The sequence below is a fragment of the Parasteatoda tepidariorum genome, chromosome 10 (assembly GCF_982258835.1).
Source record: "Parasteatoda tepidariorum strain Cologne lab strain chromosome 10, Ptep-v5.0, whole genome shotgun sequence".
Taxonomy (NCBI): Eukaryota; Metazoa; Arthropoda; class Arachnida; order Araneae; family Theridiidae; genus Parasteatoda; species Parasteatoda tepidariorum.
Window position 1 is genome coordinate 19,927,947 of NC_141764.1, and position 19,212 is coordinate 19,947,158.

Genomic DNA, 19,212 nt, shown 5'->3' on the forward strand with positions numbered 1-19,212 from the left:
GATAACTGAAGATTCTTGATCTGATTGATTTATAATTTTGAGCTAGGGTATCATGATATCTACCACTATATTTACTCAATTTCACTTTGAACTGAGATTTTACTAATTAATGCTGAAGATATTTTATTCTTCCTATTATGGTTTTAAAAAAAATGTATTTCTTTAATTTTGATATGTGTGTCTAGTGATAGGATATAAAATGACAGCTGTTCACAATTGGGTATTCCTCTTATTTTTAGAGATTCTTTTTTTATACGATATGTTTAGGAAAATAAACTAAGAGCCAATCTCTTATTGATATACAAAAGTTGAGATAACCTGAAAGTGATGTCAATGAAAGCAAAACAACTAGAAATGGGGTTTTAGCAAATTTGAGCGAAATTTGTCGCTAAACCAAGCGGAACTAGGTTGTTCACTTTAACCTTTAAACTATTTAATTCATTCTTTTAATTGACTTTTGCAGACAGAACAATCGAAAGATAAGTTTCTAGGTGGAAAAAGAATGGAAAGGTTTTACCCAGTATAATTATAATCCTTATATCTTCTAAGGCTTTGATTTCTACATCATACTCGTCTTCAGTATTGTTTTCATTTAGTTGCACTGTCCAATATTTCTTGTTATTAAAGTAAAAATAAGTTTCTGTTTGTTCCAACTCTTTTAAAAAAATTTATTTACTTTATTCTTTTAATTGACTCTTGCAGTCAGTATAATTGAAAGATAAGTTTCTTAATGAAAGAAAGCTTTCGGTAATTACAATTATAAACCTCATATCTTCTAAAGCTTTAATTCATACATTTTACTAATCCTTAGCATTGTTTCTATTAGGGTGCACTACCAAGTATTTCTTGTTGTTAGGGCAAAAATTAGTTTTAGTTAGAGTTTCACCTCTTTTCCATTTTTTTATTTGTTTGTTTATTTTTTCAATTGATTCTTGCAGTAAGACTAATTGAAATAAGCTTCTTGGTGAATGAAAGTCTTTTAAGCAATATAATTATAAGCCTCAGATTTTCTACAGCCTTAATATTTACATCAAACATTATCTTCCATATAGGTTCGCTAAATATTGTTTCTTGTTATAGTAAAGTTTCTGTTAGAGTTCAACTTATTCATACCTGCCAACTCTTCCGAATTTTCTGGAAGATTTTATTTTCATATTTAAAGTGGTAGCAATACACAGGCTATCCCAATTAACTTTTTGAATTATAATGATAATTATAAATGAGTTTGACTACCACTACGTATAAATAATTACAATAAATATATGAAAGCATAATAATCCTTGCGCAAGCGAATTTCAAGGCGATCAAAATATAAATATATTTTTGAGTCAGATTGTTTTTCGTTTATTGTTTTACAACCACTCTGAAAATCCATTCTCGGAAGGAGTGAAAGTTGGCAGGTATGCTTATTTAATTTTTATTTATTTATTGGTTTATTGATTTACCTGACTCTTGCAATCAGACCAATTGAAAGATAAGTTTTTAATTAGAAAAAGGAATCTTCGGCAATCTAATTATGAGCCTCATATTTTCTAAAGCTTTAATTTTAGCATCAAACTAATCCTTAGTATTTTTTTCATCTAGTTCCACTTCACAGTGTTTCTTGTTACATTAAAAATAGGTTTCTGCAAGAGTTTCAACTCCTTTCCACTTTTTCATTTGTTTGTTAATTGTTTTACTTGACTCTTGCAAAGAGAACAAATGAAGCTTTTAGACAATCAAATTATAAGCTTCAGATTTCTGAAGTTTATATCAAACTCATCCTTAGTATTGTTTCGATTTGGGTCCACTGTAAAATGTTTCTTGTTATAATAAAAATTAATTTTTGTTGGAGTTTCAACTCTTTTCCATTTTTTCTTTGCTTAATTACTCTTTTAAATGAATCTTGCAGACAGAAAAATTGTAAGATAAACTGCTTAGTCAAAGATACGCTTTTAAGCAATATAGTTATAGGCCTCACATTTTCGAAAGCTTTAATATTTACATCGAACTAGTCCTTAGAATAGTTTCGGTATAGTTCCACTGAGCAATGTTTCATATTGTTATAGTAAAAATGAGTTTCTGTCAGAGTTTAATCTCTTTTAAATTATTTTCTTTTATTCTATTAATTACCCCTTGCAGTCAGAAAAATCGAAAGATAAGCTTCGTAGTGAAAGAAAGGTTTTTTGACAGTATAATTATATGCTTCAGATTTTCCAAAGCTTTAAAATTTGCATCGAACAATTTCTTAGTATTGTTTTAATGTAGGTCTACAGCACATTGTTCCTTGTCATGGTAAAAATTAGTTATTGTTAGAGTTTCAACTCTATTACATTTTTTGTATTTATTTTTTCATATTTTTAATTGACTCTTTCAGTCAGAACAATTGAAAGATAAGTTCCTTAGTGAAAGAAAGGCACTATCTTTCTTTAAGCATTATAATCTTTCTTTATTAAGCATTATAATCTTTCTTTATTAAGCATTATAATCTTTCTTTATTAAGCATTATAATCTTTCTATTATAAGCTTTCTTTAAGCATTATAATCATAAGCCTCAGAATTTTTAAAGCTTTAACTTTGATATCAAATTTATCCTTAGTATTGTTTCCATGTAGGTGCAATACCCAAATGTTGTTATATTAAAAATAAGTGTATTTGTTTTTGTTTGTTTCTTCTTTTAATGACTTTTGCAGTCAGTAAAATTGAAAGATTAGTTCTTATTGAAAGAAAGGCTTTTGGCCATAATCATTATAAGAATGTCTTTTAAATAATATAATTATGACCCTCTGATTTTCTAAAGCTTTAACTTTTACTTTGAACTAACGCTTATAATTGTTTCCATTTAGGTCCTTTGCACATTGTTTCTTGGTTAGTAAAAATAATTTTCTGTTAGAGTTCAACCTTTTTTCGTCATTTTTTGATTTGTTTCTTCATTCTTTTAACTTTTGTAGTCATAACATTTGAATTATAGTTACTAGGTAGAAAAAGAAGAGAAAAGTTTTAGGCAATGTAATTACAAGCTTCAAAGTTTCCAAAGTTTTAATTTTTCCTTAAACTAGTCCTTAGTATTGTTTTCATATAGGTACACTGCACAATGTTTCCTGCTGCTATAGTAAAAATAAGTTTCTCTCTGAGTTTCAACTGTTTTCCATTTTTTTTATTTGTTTCTTAACTGTTTTAACTGACTCTTGCAACCGGAATGTTTGAAAGATAAGTTGATAGGTGGAAGAAAGGAGTTTTGGGGAATTTAATTATAGGCTTTAGTAATTCTAAAGCTATAACCTTTACATCAAACTAATTCTTAATATTTTTTCCATATAGTTCCACTACTCCCTGTTTTTGTTGTTATAGGAAAAAAGTTTCTGTTAGTTTCAATTTTTTTTTTGTTGCTTGTTTACTGTTTTAAATAACTCATGCAGGCAGTACGATTGAAAAATAAAATTTTTAGTGGAAGAAAGGTTTTAGGCAATATTATAATAAACCTCAGATTTTCTAAAAGTTTAATTTTTAACTCAAATTAATCCTGAGTGTTTCCATGTAGGACCACTGCTCAATGTTTCTTGTTGTTACAGTAAAAATAAGTTTTCATTAGAGTTTACACTCTTTTCTATTTTTTATTGGTTTGTTCTTTGTTATAATTGACTCTTGCAATCTGAAGTTTCTAGTGAATAAAGGCATTTAGGAAATCTAACAATGAGCCTCAGATTTTTACATCTTTAGTGTTTGCACCATACTCGTCCTTAGCATTGTTTCCATTATAGGGTCTATTGCATAATGTGTATTGGTTTTACAGTAGAAATAAGTTTAGGTTTGAGTTTCAACTCTTTTCAATTTTTCGAGTTGTTTTTTATTCTTTTAATTCTAACTTCTTTTATTCTTATTATTCTTTCTTATTGTTCTTTTTATTCTTATTCTGTTACAGTCAAAAAAATTGAAAAAAAAATTTGTTAGTGAAAGAAAGGTTTTTAGACAATATAATTATAAGCTACAGATTTTCTGAAGCTTTAATTTTTAAATCAAACAATTTATTAGCATTGTTTCCATATAGGTTCACCGCACATTGTTCCTCTCTATGGCAAAAATTAGTTTTTGTTAGTTTCATATCTTTGTAATTTTATTTTTAGTTATTTGTTCACATTTTAATTGTCTCTTGAAGTCGGTACAAATGAGAGATAAATTTCTTAATTAAAGAAAGGTTTTTAGGAATCATAATTATATGCCTTAGATTTTTTAAAGAAAGTTAATCCTTAGTATTGTTTACATATAGGTGCAATGCACAATTGTATAGGCCCTAGTGCGCACTATTGTTATAGTAAAAATAAGTTTGTATTAGAATTTCAACTCTCTTTCCATTATCGTATTTGCTTGTTTCTTGTTTTATACTGACTGCAAAAATCATTTATTGAAAGATAAGTTTATTAGTAAAAGAAATGCTTTTGGCCATTATCATTATAAGCCATAGATTATCTAAAGCTTTAACTTTTACATCAAACTAGTCCTCAAAATAGTTTCCATATTGGTGCGCTGCCTAATGTTTCTTGTTGCTATGGTAAAAATAAGTTTCTGTTCGAGTTTAACTCATTTCCATTTTTTTGTTTGCTTATTTATTATTTTAATCAAACCTTACAGTCAGAATAATGGAAAAATAAACTGCTTTTTTAAAGAATGGATTTTAGGCAATATAGTTTTAAGCCTCAGATTTTCTAAAGCTTTAATTTTTGCATCAAATTAGTTCATAGTATTGTTTTCATATTTGCACATCGTTTTAGTACTTGTTGAAGAACTTGTTGTTATAGTGAAAATAAGTTTCTTTTATAGTTTCAACTCTTTTCCATTTTTTTATTTCTTGGTTCATTGTTTTATTTGACTCATGCAATAGTATAATTGAAAAATAAAATTTTTAAGTAAAGAAAAGCTTTAAGGCAATATTATAAGCCAAAGATTTTCTGAAGGTTTAATTTTTAATTCAAATTAATCCTTATTGTTAATTCCATGTAGGACCACTGCACAATGTTTATTGTTGCAGTAGAAATCTGTTTCTGTTTGAGTTCCACTCTTTTGATTTGCTTGTTCATTGATTTTCTTGACTTTTTCAGTGAGAACAAATAAAAAATAAGTTTCTTAGTGAAAGAAAGGCCTTTACGTGTTATATTTAAAAAGTACATAATTTAAAAGGCTTTAATTTTTACATAAAACTAGTCACTGGTATTGTTTCCATTTAGGTCCACTGCACATTGTTTCTTGTTTAGTAAAAAAAACTTCTGTTAGATTTAAACTGTATTCCCTTTTTGATTTGTTTGTTCATTCTTTTAACTTTTGCAGTCAGAACTATAGAAAGATAAGTGTCTACTGAAAGAAAGGCTTTTAGGCAATATAGTTATAAGCCTCAGGTTTCTAAATCCTCAATGTTTCCATTAAACTCATCCTTAGTATTGTTTCTATTTAGGTCCACTTTACAATGCTTCTTGTTATAGTAAAAATAAGTTTTCGTTAGAGTTTCAACTCTTTTTTTTTTTTTTTTTTTGCTTATTTATTTTTTCAATTGAATCTTGCAGTCAGAATAATTATAAGATAAACTGCTTAGATGCGCTTTTACGCAATATAGTTAAAAGCCTTACATTTTCTAAAGCTCTAATTTTTGCATCAAACTAGTCCTTAGTATAATTTCAGTATAGGTCTACTGAGCAATGTTTCGTATTATTTCAGTAAAAATAAGTTTCTGTTCGAGTTTCATTTCATTAAAAAAAAATTTTGTTTCTTTTATTCTTTTAATTGTCTGTTGCAGTAAAAAAATGTAAAGATAAGTTTCTTTGTGAAACAAAGTCTTTTAAACAGTATAATTATAAACCTCAGATTTTCTAAAGTTTTAATTTTTACACCGAACTATTTCTCAGTATTGTTTCCACATAGCTCCACAGCACAGTGTTTCTTAAATACACAAGTGGGTGACCTTTGTGCTAAAATACAAACTAAGGTAAACAACGTTAAAGAGCACAAAAATATTATAAATGCAGACAACTGTTTCGGATGCTCAAAGGGCAACCTTCATCAGTGCAACAGTCCTGTTGCACTGATGTGTTTTTGTGCTCTTTAACGTTGTTTACCTTAGTTTTTTTAGAATTTTATCTCTTTTCTATTTTTTTTAATTTTATTTATTTGCTCATATTTTTTATTGACCCTTGCAGTGAGAACAATTGAAATATAAGGTTGTTTGTGAAAGAATGGTTTGTAAGTATTATAATTATAAACCTCAGATTTTTTAAAGCTTTAATTTTCACATCGAATTAATCCTTAGTATTGTTTCTATATAGGTCTACTGCATAAGGTTTTTGTTGTCAGATTAAAAATAAGCTTCTTTAAGAGTTTGTCTATTTTTTTTCTCTTCTTCATAATTCCATAACATATGAAATAAATGATTGCTGTTTTAATTTTAGATTAAGTTTTAAATCTGAATTATGTTTCGTTCCTTTAAAGATTTTAATGATTTTTCTTATTATTCACATTCTTGGAAGATAGAAAGTTTTCATCTATTCACGGTAAAAACTTGGGAAAAACTTAATGATACAAGAGATAAATGCTTGAATCTTTGGCACAAATGTTGAAATTCAGAAAGTTGAAAAGGAAATGCTAAAATAATGTTGCCACAGTTATTGACATAATTTCTGTAAGAGTATAAAAATTGCTTTTTTTATATCAGAACTGATGGTATATCAGCAAAACTATAAATTATATGTCACGTGCTCCTAAGCAGAAGGTTGTTTGAATAATATTGGCTGTTACTGAAGGATTGCTGATGTCTGAAAACTCTTGAAATGATTAAATTATATTTTTGAGCTTGGGTATCATGTCTGCCACAATGTAAATCTTTTAAGTAACTGAATTTCAAGATTTTTTTTTTAATATGATAATAACTTTATTTGATCCAGTCACATTTCTTAAATATTTTTAGGCAGATCTTAATTTTTTTACAGAATTATTAAAAAAAAATTACTCTATTTCACTTTGAACTGAGATTTTACTGATCATTGTTTAAAATATTTTATACTTAATGTTTTAAAAAATTATTTCTTATATTTTGATATGTGTGTAACTATCTGGGAAAGGTATAAAGTTTACCTGTTTTATTTTATTTATTTATTTATTATTTAATTTATTTGCTTTTTTTTTTTTTTTTTGAAAAATTTTATCCTAGTTTTTCTTTTCTTTTCTTGTTTTCTTTCCTTCTAAAATCCTGATTTTAATCATAAAGTAAGATTTTATTTATGATTAATTCATCACGTTATTTTAGTTGTGTTCATTAATCCTCCTTGTGAAACCGTCCAAATTTAACATATCCTGACAAATTTAATTTTGAATGTATTAGTTTTTCTAAATTTTTTATCCCTGATTTAGTGTTTATATATTTACATGTGAACTTTTTTTCTTTTGTAGATCATATCGATAAAGGTGTCATCTACTCGTGATAATTGCTAGGAAGCCACAAATTTGTTTGCATTCCTGAAAAATTGCTACCATTTATATTGTAAGTATGATAAATTTTATCAATAATTTTAATTGTAGCTGACAATTTTATCACTTTTAAGAAATGGTTTTAGATTTCCTTTTTCTTGAATGTATAAAATGTAGTTTAGTTAATTTAATTCTGAATCTTATGTTTTTGATAGTACACAAAACATTCTAGTTTTGCCAGAACAGTTTCTCTCAAAAGTAACAATGCTGATTTCTGATGTAAATCAGTTTGTTTTTTGATAATGCAAAATCTAAAATAATAATAAATAAAATAACATACTAGGATTTAAATTTAATCATTCAGGGTGGCAGACTATATTTTAAGTTACAAAATAAGGCACAAAAAATTACTTTCTCTAAATAAACGTGCCTTTTTTTCCCCCATCTTGAGTTCTTGACCCTCAAAATATGAAATGGGGGTAGCCAAAATCTTAAAAGTTGCATCCAAAGAGTTTGGTCAAAAGAGCGTTCATAATTTTGGATCTTTTCAGAGGACGCCATACCAGAGAAGAAACTTTTCGTCATAAATTCCTTTCTTTCCATTACTAATTTAAAATTTAAACGATCGAAAGAATGTGCTCTGGGAAACCTAGAGCAATCTATGAAGTTTCAATTTCTAAAAAAAGTTCAAAATATAAAAATACAAACAAATTTTTGGAAGAGAATTTCTCCATTTTGTAATTCTAAGTTATCTTCTCCTTTATTTTCTTTCTGATATTTTAAGAATTTCTTTTCAGCATTCGAAGCTTCATGGCTTAATCCAGGTTAGACTGAACTCACTTTTTCTGTACTTTAAAGTTTAAATTAGTCATGAATGTCAAAGAAAATTTATGATGAAAAACTTCTCCCTTGCTATGGCATTCTCTTAATGCCAATTATACTTTCTTCATATTTCGCAATATCTCGAGAACTTATTGGAATTGAAAACATTTTTTTCTATTAATTAATTAGTTTTTCCAATGATGATTCAATGCAAAAGATAAATTTTCATGAATATTTATTTTTATTGTTTTATATAAAAATTCTCAAAATTAAAAAAAAATGCAAAATTTTACATCATTTTAAAGAATGTAATAGCTAAATACGAAACTGGAATGAAATTGGTCGAATGATTCCTAAGAATTACCCTAAACTATGCCAGCTCATTCTTGAAATCAGGGTTGGGGATATTTTTTTTGGTAATAAAAATAATCTATTTATTTTATTTAAATTGTACTTTTTATTTAAAAAAAAATTTTTTTAAATTGAAAACTTTCATTTAATAAGTAGTTAAATTTCAAAAGAAGTAATTATAGATAAACTGTTGTTATAAATAAATCATAACAATTCTATATTGAAACTAATACTGCATTAAAAAACTGACTTAATACATTGTAAATGCAAATATGTAAAAATTAATAAATATGGATTAAAAATGAATTAACAACCGAAAAAGACGCTCAAATGAATCAAAATTTATTTCACCATTTTCTTTAATAGTTTTTTTTTCTTTTAACTAACATTAAAGTTATAACAAATATATCTTATTTGCAGAGTTATAAATATTTCAACGTGGAATAACTTAGCCACTTAAAAAAAGTCAGACAATAAGAAAAAGACAATGTGAATTTCTTTAAACACCTACTTTATGCCATAATAGGATTATTCCTTTTTAAAAATTCTTTTTAATATATTTGCAATAAATTGTGAAGATTGTATTTTAGAGCTAGGAATAAATAGCATGTTCCTTTCTATAATGTTTATTGAAAAAAGTAGTCCATATTAAATAACTATTCCTTACAGATGATGTATGTGTAAAGAAACTACATTACATATCCACTTTCTTTATTTGTATTCTGAAAAATCCAAATGAATTATAAGATTTTTAAAATGACATGCTTGCTAATTAAAATTTATTAATATAGCAATAAGCTTATAATAAAATATATTTAAAAAATAATAATCAATTTAAAAAAACATTCTAGCGATTACATGTGTAATTATTTTTTAAAGTGGTATAAGTCTAAGGTTTTTAAGGGTTAAAGTTTGAATAACTTTAAAAGTATGGGAAAGATAAATCAATTTGGGTTATTTTTTAACACTATAATTTGATCGGAAAAATTTAAATAAACTTTTTATTTGCTCGAAATAGACTTATTCCACTTTTGGAAATTATGGTTCACGTATTAAAATGCTTTGTAAATTTTTAAATCTGGTGATTTTTCTTTTAAAAAGTCATAAAAGTTTTTTGAAAAAATCAATTAGTTTAAAACAAGGAACTCTGCCTGAAATGTTTTTCGTATTAAACTGCAACTGATTACTATTAAAAGATTAATATTTGACTTAAAGTAATGGTAACCTTGTTGCGTCTCACTCTATGGCATGCAGAATGCTGTCACTCATTTTATGTAAATCCCTGTATTAAGCATTAAATTATTTCAATTCTGAAACAGAGCAAAAGCACTTCTCATTGAAGATATATATAAAAAGAAAATCCTTAGTTATAAAATTTCTCGAAGGAAAAAAAAGTAATGATCTAAATCAACTTAAAAAAATATATTAGTTTTTATGAAAGTTTTCTGTAAGTTTGCTTTTTTAAAAAGTTGGACTGATAGTTTTTAAAAACTAAAAATCATAATACAAAGGAATTTCTTATAGTAAAGCATTAAAATGTTAATCTGTACAAAAAATTAACAAGATTGAAGTTGGCCACTGGTTAAGTATTGTAAGAAAGGGTCCTCTTGTTTAATTTTTTTTTTTTTGGTCATTTTACGATCCTGTAGATTTGGTCTAGCTCAAATGCTAAACAGTTGGAATAATCATTGAAAAACAATTAGTAGTTTGTCTCAGAGAAAAAAATTTCTCTTTATATTCTTTTATCTTTTTATTTGAGAGCTCTTATCTTCTCAAAAAATGCTTGAATAAATTTAATGACATGAAAAGACTCGAAAAGATTTTGCTACAATTTTTTTTTTTTTTTTTATGATCTTTTAATTACTTTAAAATATATTTCTTGGTCTTTTATTATAACGAAAAATATTTTATTTTTTCAGTGGTTTTCCAAGTTTTTTGATGCCACTGGAACAAGTTTGTTTCTTTTTGTCCAATTATTTTCCCATTATTTGATACCAATTATGTGTTCTTGAATTTGAAAAAAAGTATTAATCTAGTAAATAAGTAATTTTATTGTAAAACAGCTTGTAATAACAATTTTATTAAATGGCTATATTGTAATCTAGCTTTATAAGACTAAAATTAATAAGTTCATGCACAGGTTTTAGTTCTAATTTTAACTTACGAACAAAAGGAAAACGCATGATGACAGTAAATAAAAATCGCTTATGCACTATTTTCCTCTTTAAAAAGAGAATAAGATTAATTATTTGTTGCAGTTATCCCGGGGTTAAACGCAAAGTTTTAAAATTAATTTAAACTTTCCTTAGGATTTAAAATAGTATAATTTCCTGGAAACCTGCCTGCTGAAATATTTTAGTGTTAGCAGAATTATAAAGTTTTCACTGAAGTTTTGTCAGCTTTTTAAAAATGAACTTTGACTTTCACTAGAACATTCAGCCCAAGAGAGCTAATCCTCGATGTGGGCAAAATCAAGGGTTGTTTTTAACAAATACTTTGCTTATATATACAACTCATGTAGAATTTTCCTAGTAAATCTGCAAACCATCGTCAAAAAATCGAATTTTGCTTCCATTTAAGTGACAAAGTCTTAGGTGAACATAATTTGCTGGTGAACTTCGCTCAGTTGTTAAGACAAGAGCAGTGAAAGGGAAAAAAACTTGAAGGATGAAATGGACAAAAAATATTAAGGAACAACAAATGAACAAATCAATTTTTCAACAAATGAACGATGCTATTTGAATTAGAAAGGGCACATAGCACAAGAAATAAATTATAAGAATGATTCATGTTGATCAACTTGTCTGATTCATGTTAATCAACATATGAATACAAAAGCATTCCAGCCTATTGTCACTAAACTGTTTCTTCCTGATTTGTGCATGATTTCGGTCGGTGGTCGATGACATCCAACATGAAGGAACATCATGCCCTAGTGCTGGTGTTGCACATGATCGGTTTGAAAAGTGCGAGGGATCGCTACTCTTCTCAGGTCTCCCCTTCTCCAGTCACCTGATCCCTATCTAGTTGAATGTGTGTGGGATGCGCTTGGAGGACACAGTACCTTGAAATCCTGATGACCTAACATTCCATCCACGATGCCAGTTTTCATAATGAAACAATCAATTATTCAATATATCAAGAAGCCCATGTCAATTTGAATTGCCACTGTTTAAAGGATGAAAGCGATGCACATATAATTTAGACTCAACTCCAACAATAATTATTAATGCTGCTATCTTACTCCATATATATATATATCTTACGTGTACTCCAAATTCTAATGATTATTTTTTCCCAATCTTAGGTATATGTTTTAAAAATGTGTAAGTACTTTAACAGTAAAACATTTGGACTAAAATTATAAAACACTATGTTAAGGAATTTTTTAATTTTCGACGGATGTCCATCGCAGTTTCAGGAGATGGGAGGTTGATAGGGAGGGGGGTATCCGGAAAACCATATGGGGTATGCCAGGAAATGACACACTCTTAATGGTTTTTTGACGAAATCCCATTTTTTCTCAATTTTGTAGTTTTCATTTGTAGGAAATATTTTAATTGTAAAAGTTATTTTAATTTTTTCATACATAACAACAAAGTTCCTGTGCTTTTAGAGTTGGTTAAGAAGTAAAAAACAATCTGTGTGCAGGCCTGTTTCATTGTTAGCATTGAAGGCATATTTGATATGAAATTCTTAAACCAACTGCCAATTATTTGAAATTGTCAATCACCTTTTACCATCTCAAATAATAAAGTAAATTCAATATTATTTTTTAAAATAAAGGAAAAATATACATAACTTGTTGAAATTTTTAACTTTATTCCACAAAAATTGCCACAACAATGCACATGCCACTATATCAATAGACAGTTAACCATGGCCTAAATTATTCTCAACCTATCAATAAAATAACATATTATTTAACTTGAAGCTAAATTAAACATGTTAATTAAATTTGTTGTTAAAAAATCTCATTCAAATTGATTTTTTATTAGTATAAACATTTTTAGGCTGGTTCAATTCTACCTGCAATAACATTGAATCGACTTTAATATTGATTGATTGTTGTGTGATAGATTTGGAATACATTAGATATAAAATAATTATATTCATGAAATTATTGCAATTATTGTTCATTGTTTTAGTCGTCATTTTGAAGTTAAAATTATTTCAAATCTTAAAAAGCATTTTGTATGAGACACAAGGCAGAGATTTTAAATTTTAATCTAATTTTTTTTTAATTGAGTGTTGAAAATTTTCGATATTTATAAAAAAGAAAAAAATTCACTACCTAAAAAGAATCAGAAGCAAAAACTGCTAAAAGCTAGTTGAAATCTTCTTTCAAAGTTTTTATTATGATTATTATTTTCTAATTCTCTAACAATTAGGAAAAAGTCGTTTTTTTATTCGTTTAAAGTTATTACCTAAGAGAATTAAGTAAAACTAAATTTTCATTAGAGTTTCACTATAATATTTTGCTAAAGTAGAGAAGTAAACAAGAGTAAATTTGATTAACTGAATATTATTTCGAATAAACAACTAAAATAATAAGAAATAATTTTGAAAGTTTTCTTAACTTTACAAATGCTACAAAATCTTTGCATCAAAAATTTAGAAAAATTTAATATTTATTTCTCAAGCATGCAATTTTTACAATCTATAAACTGAAATCAGTGGTTTTCTCCTATCTATTGTGTGTAACTGTTTTTAAAATCCTTGTTTTTGTCATGTCTCTTTCCAGTGTTAAATATTTTAAAGGTTACGAGTTTTTCGAAAACTAACCGGTGAGTTTTTACATCTTATTCTGTGTTTTAAACCTCCCATCCCATAAACATGTAGTTTATCTAAATAAGGACTACGTCTGGTCCTGTGGCGGTGACTATGGTAACGCGGTATGACTATTTCAAGTAGGGGTGCGGGGTCACTGTTTTGGAGTGGTTTCTAAGAGAAAGGGAATCTTTCTTCGGTCTATTGTGTTAGTCTTAGAGTAAAGCTACCCTCCCAAAAACGCGCCATTCTTGTTTCCATAGCACCAGACAACCTCAGACTTTGTGGCGAGAGGAGTTCTTAGCTTAGACAAACTATAGATAATTCCACCTGTTCAAAGTTACTCTATAAGCATGGAATTCTAGTTTCCACCCTACCAATAAGTCAGTTTAGGAGTTTAGTTGCATTTTATCCCATATTCCCTGTTTTTCAGTTGTCTTGTCTCTTTCAACGTTGAATATTTCAAAACTTCGGAGGATGAGTTCGGCAAGTTAAGGCACTATAAGACTAAGCCTTATGCTTCCACATCTTATTCTGTTCTTTATGCCATCCACCCCTTGAACATAAATATTTCAGACTATTCAATGAGACTGCATAAACATGTGACTGCTTGCTACCCCTCTATCACTAAGACAGCTTAGAAGTAATGTTGCATTTATCCCATTTTCCATGTAGTTTCATTACCATACATTTTTGATTGTTTTGTATTTTTATATCCATTGAGCTTGAATGCTTCCACCATTCACCTGAGATGACTTAGGATTTTGATTACCCTTTATTCCATAATCTGTGCAGAGTGTTTTTTTTTTCCTATAGATTTTGAATGCTCTGTACTTTGAATGAATGCTTCTACTCAGACAGTTTAGGATTGTGGTTGTATTTTACCTCATATTCTATATTGAATGTTTTTTCATGCAATTTGGGATGCTTTCTACTTTGAATCACCTGTCTATCAATGCTTCCACCCTATCCACTGAGATAGTTAAGAATTTTGGTTGCATTGTATTCCATATTCCAACTTTCTTTCTGTTTTATTTTTTTCTCTTACATTTTGATTGTTTTGTATTCCTAGTCCTTAAAAATGAATGAATGTTTCCATCCTTCCACTGATACTGTTTAAGATTTTGGTCGTATTTTATTCGGTGTTCTGCGTTGAGTCTTTTTTATTCTCAATACGTTTTGGATGTTTCGTATTTTCTTCATGCACTCTGAATCATTTGTATTTTTTCCATACGTTTTGACAGTTTCATATTTTGTCCATGCATTTTGAATATTTTGTATTTCTTCCATGCATTTTCAATGTTTCGTATTTTTACCACTTTCAATGTTTCGTATTTTTTTCCATACATTTTCAATGTTTCGTATTTTTTTCCATACATTTCCAATGTTTCATATTTTTTTTCGTACATTTCCAATGTTTCATATTTTTTTTCGTACATTTCCAATGTTTCATATTTTTTTTCTTACATTTCCAATGTTTCGTATTTTTTTCCATACACTTTCAATGTTTCGTATTTTTTTCCATACATTTAAAATGCTTCATATTTCTATCCCTTGTGTATGAATGTTTCCCCCTTCTAATGAGACGGTTTTGGTTGCATTATATTCTATTGTATTTTTTTCCCATACATTTTCAATGTTTCGTATTTTTTCCATACATTTTCAGCGTTTCGTATTTTTTTCCATACATTTTCAGTGTTTCGTATTTTTTTCCATACATTTTCAGTGTTTCGTATTTTTTTCCATACATTTTCAGTGTTTCGTATTTTTTTCCATACATTTTCAGTGTTTCCTATTTTTTTCCATACATTTTCAGTGTTTCCTATTTTTTCCATACACTTTCAATGTTTTGTATTTTTTTCCATACATTTTAAATGCTTCATATTTCTATCCCTTGTGTATGAATGTTTCCCCCTTCTAATGAGACGGTTTTGGTTGCATTTTATTCTATTATTGTATTTTTTTTTCCTATACATTTTGAATTCTTCGTATTTTTTTCACGCATCTTAAATGTTTCATATTTTGGTTTCATTTCATTCAATATTTTATGTTGATTTTTTTTTGTACGTTTTGAATGTTTGTCTATCCCATGTGAGTTGTTCCCTTTGTGTTATTACTGAGACTGTTTAGGACTTTGGTTTCATTCTATTCCATATTCTGTGTTGTTTTTTTTCTCTTTTAATTTTGAATGTTTCTTATTTTTGTTCTTTTATTATGAGCGTTTCCTCCTTTCTATTAAGTTTTTTGGATTTAGGTTGTATTTTATTTTGCATTTTGTTTTGATCGATTCTTTTCTATATAATTTTAATGTCTCATATTTTTTTTCCAAACATTTTGAGTGCTTTGTATTTTTCCATACCTTTTTGAATATTTCATATTTTTGTCCATGCATTTCGAATGTTTTGAATTTTATTCCACATATTTTTAATTGTTCATACTTTTCAATTTTCAATGTTCCGTATTTTTCCATGCATTTTGAATGTTTTATATTCTTCCTTACACATTGGATTAAAACTTTCAGAATATATGTTTTTTTTTACCCTACCCCTGAGACTGTTCTGGTTTTTGATTAATTATTTTTCAATGTTCTGTGTTGAGTGTTTCTTTTTGATTCATTTTAAATAACACAGATTAAAGATCCTAATTTAGGATCATAGATCCTAAGTCATCTCAGGTGAATGGTGGAGGCATTCAAGCTCAATGGATATAAAAATACAAAACAATCAAAATGTATGGTAATGAAACTAAGCATGGAAAATGGGATAAATACAACATTACTTTTAAGCTGCCTTAGTGATAGAGAGGAAGCAAGCAGTCACATGTTTATGCAGTCTCATTGAACGGTCTGAAATATTTATATTCAAGGGGTGGGTGGCATAAAGCACAGAATATAAGATGTGGAAGCATAAGGCTTAGTCTTATAGTGCCTTAACTTGCAGAACTCATCCTCCTAATTTTTGGAAATATTCAGCGTTGAAAGAGACAAGGCAACTGAAAAACAGGGAATATGGGATAATATGCAACCAAACTCCTAAACTGACTTATTGGTAGGGTGGAAACAAGAAATTTCATGCTCATAAAGTATCTTTGAACAGGTGGAAATATCTATGTTCATGGTATGGGAGGTTTAAAACACTGAATAAGAAGTAAAATTCATATTATACAACACTATTGTAGCATTTGTTAGGAAGTTTTAAGAAAACTGTAATAACTTTTAACAATGTATAAATTTTTTCGCAAAATTCCCTGATGGAAGAAAAATGATCTGTTTTCTATGTTTTAAAATGTTTTTTTTTAATAAATAAAAAATTATCTTTAAACTATGCGCAAAATTTATTAAATTTAATCATCAAATCGCTCTTGACGAAAGTCTTTACGTCACAAAAGCTTATTTCAAAATAAATTCATATTAAGGTTAGGACAATGTATTTCATTTGGCATCTGTAGACAGTTTTTTTCCTGAAATAACTTGTCGAAATTTCAAATATTTTGCAGCATGCGGCTTGAAACTCCTTTAAATTGCATTATTCTAAAATAAATTTCGTCCAATTTACTTACAATATAATGTGATAATAGTAGTACTTAAAAAGTAGTGCTAAAGATAAAACCCCTTCATCATATCATAAATGACTTGAAGACAGATTAGACTTTTCCAATTAATTCCAAAATTATAATGCTCTCATGTTTTTTAGTTTCTGGTCAACTTTAAAAAACAGGAATATTTTACATTACATGAAATTAATTTCTCATTTACTTACAATATAATGTGATAATAGTAGTATTTAAAAAGTAGTGCTAAAGATAAAACCCCTTCATCATACCATAAATGACTTGAAGACAGATTAGACTTTTCCAATTAATTCCAAAATTATAATGCTCTCATGTTTTTTAGTTTCTGGCCAACTTTAAAAAACAGGAATATTTTACATTACATGAAATTAATTTTACATTTACTTACAATATAATGTGATAATAGTAGTATTTAAAAAGTAGTGCTAAAGATAAAACCCCTTCATCATACCATAAATGACTTGAAGACAGATTAGACTTTTCCAATTAATTCCAAAATTATAATGCTCTCATGTTTTTTAGTTTTTGGCCAACTTTAAAAAACGGGAATATTTTACATTACATGAAATTAATTTCACATTTAATAAATAAAAATCTGTAAATATACGAAACTGAACCAAATGAAATCTCATTTTATCAAAAAACCAGTAAGTGCATGTCATTCCCACGCATGTCCTATTCATGGCAACCCCTGTATCTACTCTTTCAATTAAAAAAAAGTAGTTTCTGTTTCGAAAAAATTCTTTAATGTTACGAGATGTTTTGGGGGATCAAAATTGCACAGTAGGAAATAAGCAGCATTTCTGTGTTGAAGATTATGCATGAAACACATGCACGTACAAATCGTCTATAATGCATCGAAATCCTAAACTATCTAATCAGATGTATCTTTATGAGAAGAGTACCGGGGAAGAAGTTCATTGAGAGTGATAAATATAATCTGTATAACCAAAATACTAAGATCACCCATTCAGTTCTTTCTTGAACTTCTTTTAGTTTTTATTCAGTACTATTGATTTTGGTATGGGCTCCTCGAAATGTTGAATCCTTGTTTGTGCCTTCTGAGACCATGCATTGTGAAAGGGATGTTTCAGTTTATCTAGATCCCTTGGTACTGTATCTTTCAAGTTCTTCCCACGCGTGTTCACCGGATAGAAATCAGGTAGCTGTAAGAGAGGTGACCTAGGTTGAGTGTGGTTTCTTTCGTGTTCCTCAAACTACTTCTGTACAACACGAATGCACTGCCGTTGGTGCGTTTTCCTGCTGGAGGCCATCATCTTTGGTTTGGAAACTATGATTCGAACAGGAGAAATGCACTTAATAGTGAAAGTATCGAATAACTTATGCATTCGCATGTTAATCAACATAGATCAGAGGAGCTAAATGAAAGTAGGAATAGCAATGAGTGAAATGAGATTTAATTTGTATTGTGAGTATTTTAACTTTAATGACTCTTGACCCACTTAAATACAGAACATGCAAAATATTCACTGAAGAGCCTGAAAATTGGTACAAGTATGCTTATCCATATGACAAAGGTGTGCCACATGATCAGCAATGCATATATAAATCGATATGGAAGATAAGGATTTGAAGCCAAACAACCAAACACTGCAATTAGACCTACATTCAAAATTGAACCTAACCAGAAAAATGTGAATATCTACTTATGCAATTCCCTTCTGAGATCTCACTCTTCATTGAAAAGGGTGGCTAATTAGCTTGGTAATATTTAGTTTCCCACTCCAAGAGTTATCTTCTGAGTTAAGACGCTTACTTTGGCTGTCTAAATGTCGAAGTAATATTCAACACATCAGTGATGCCTTGCAACGTTTTGCTTAGAAAAAATGCATACCTGCCACACATGGTACTTCGAAGGTGCGAAATATGGTAAATTGATTAATTGAATAATCTGTCTTGAGACGCTAGTGAAATTATCGCATACGTTGTGCAACTTTTGCATTATCAAGATCAAGGGATGCTGGCAAAATTAGGCAAGTGAAAAATAATTTCTGGATCTTCAGTGTTTTGTATAAAAAAATTAATATTCATAGGGAAGAAAGATAAAAATAGAGAATTTCTAAGAAAGAATAAGAATATATATATTGAAAAAATAGGAATATTGAATTGACATTTCTCTTTTAACTCTAAAATTCTGAAAAAAAAGTGGAAGGAGAAAAAAAAATTTCACGCATTTATAAATTTTTAATCAAAAGGAAGAAAACAAAAAAATAAAAATATTTTATAAAAGAAATTTTAATAAAAAAGTGT

General features: G+C 28.1%; 1 long non-coding RNA gene across 1 annotated transcript in view; it reads left to right on the plus strand.

Moving 5' to 3' along the window:
• LOC147802208 (uncharacterized) overlaps positions 1-12,887 on the plus strand; it is a 35,798-nt gene extending 22,911 nt beyond the window's left edge. The window contains exons 9-10 of the long non-coding RNA XR_015429643.1: positions 7,411-7,501; positions 10,521-12,887. This is a non-coding gene — a long non-coding RNA (uncharacterized LOC147802208). The remainder of the gene's footprint in view (positions 1-7,410; positions 7,502-10,520) is intronic.
• Positions 12,888-19,212: the final 6,325 nt, after the last annotated feature.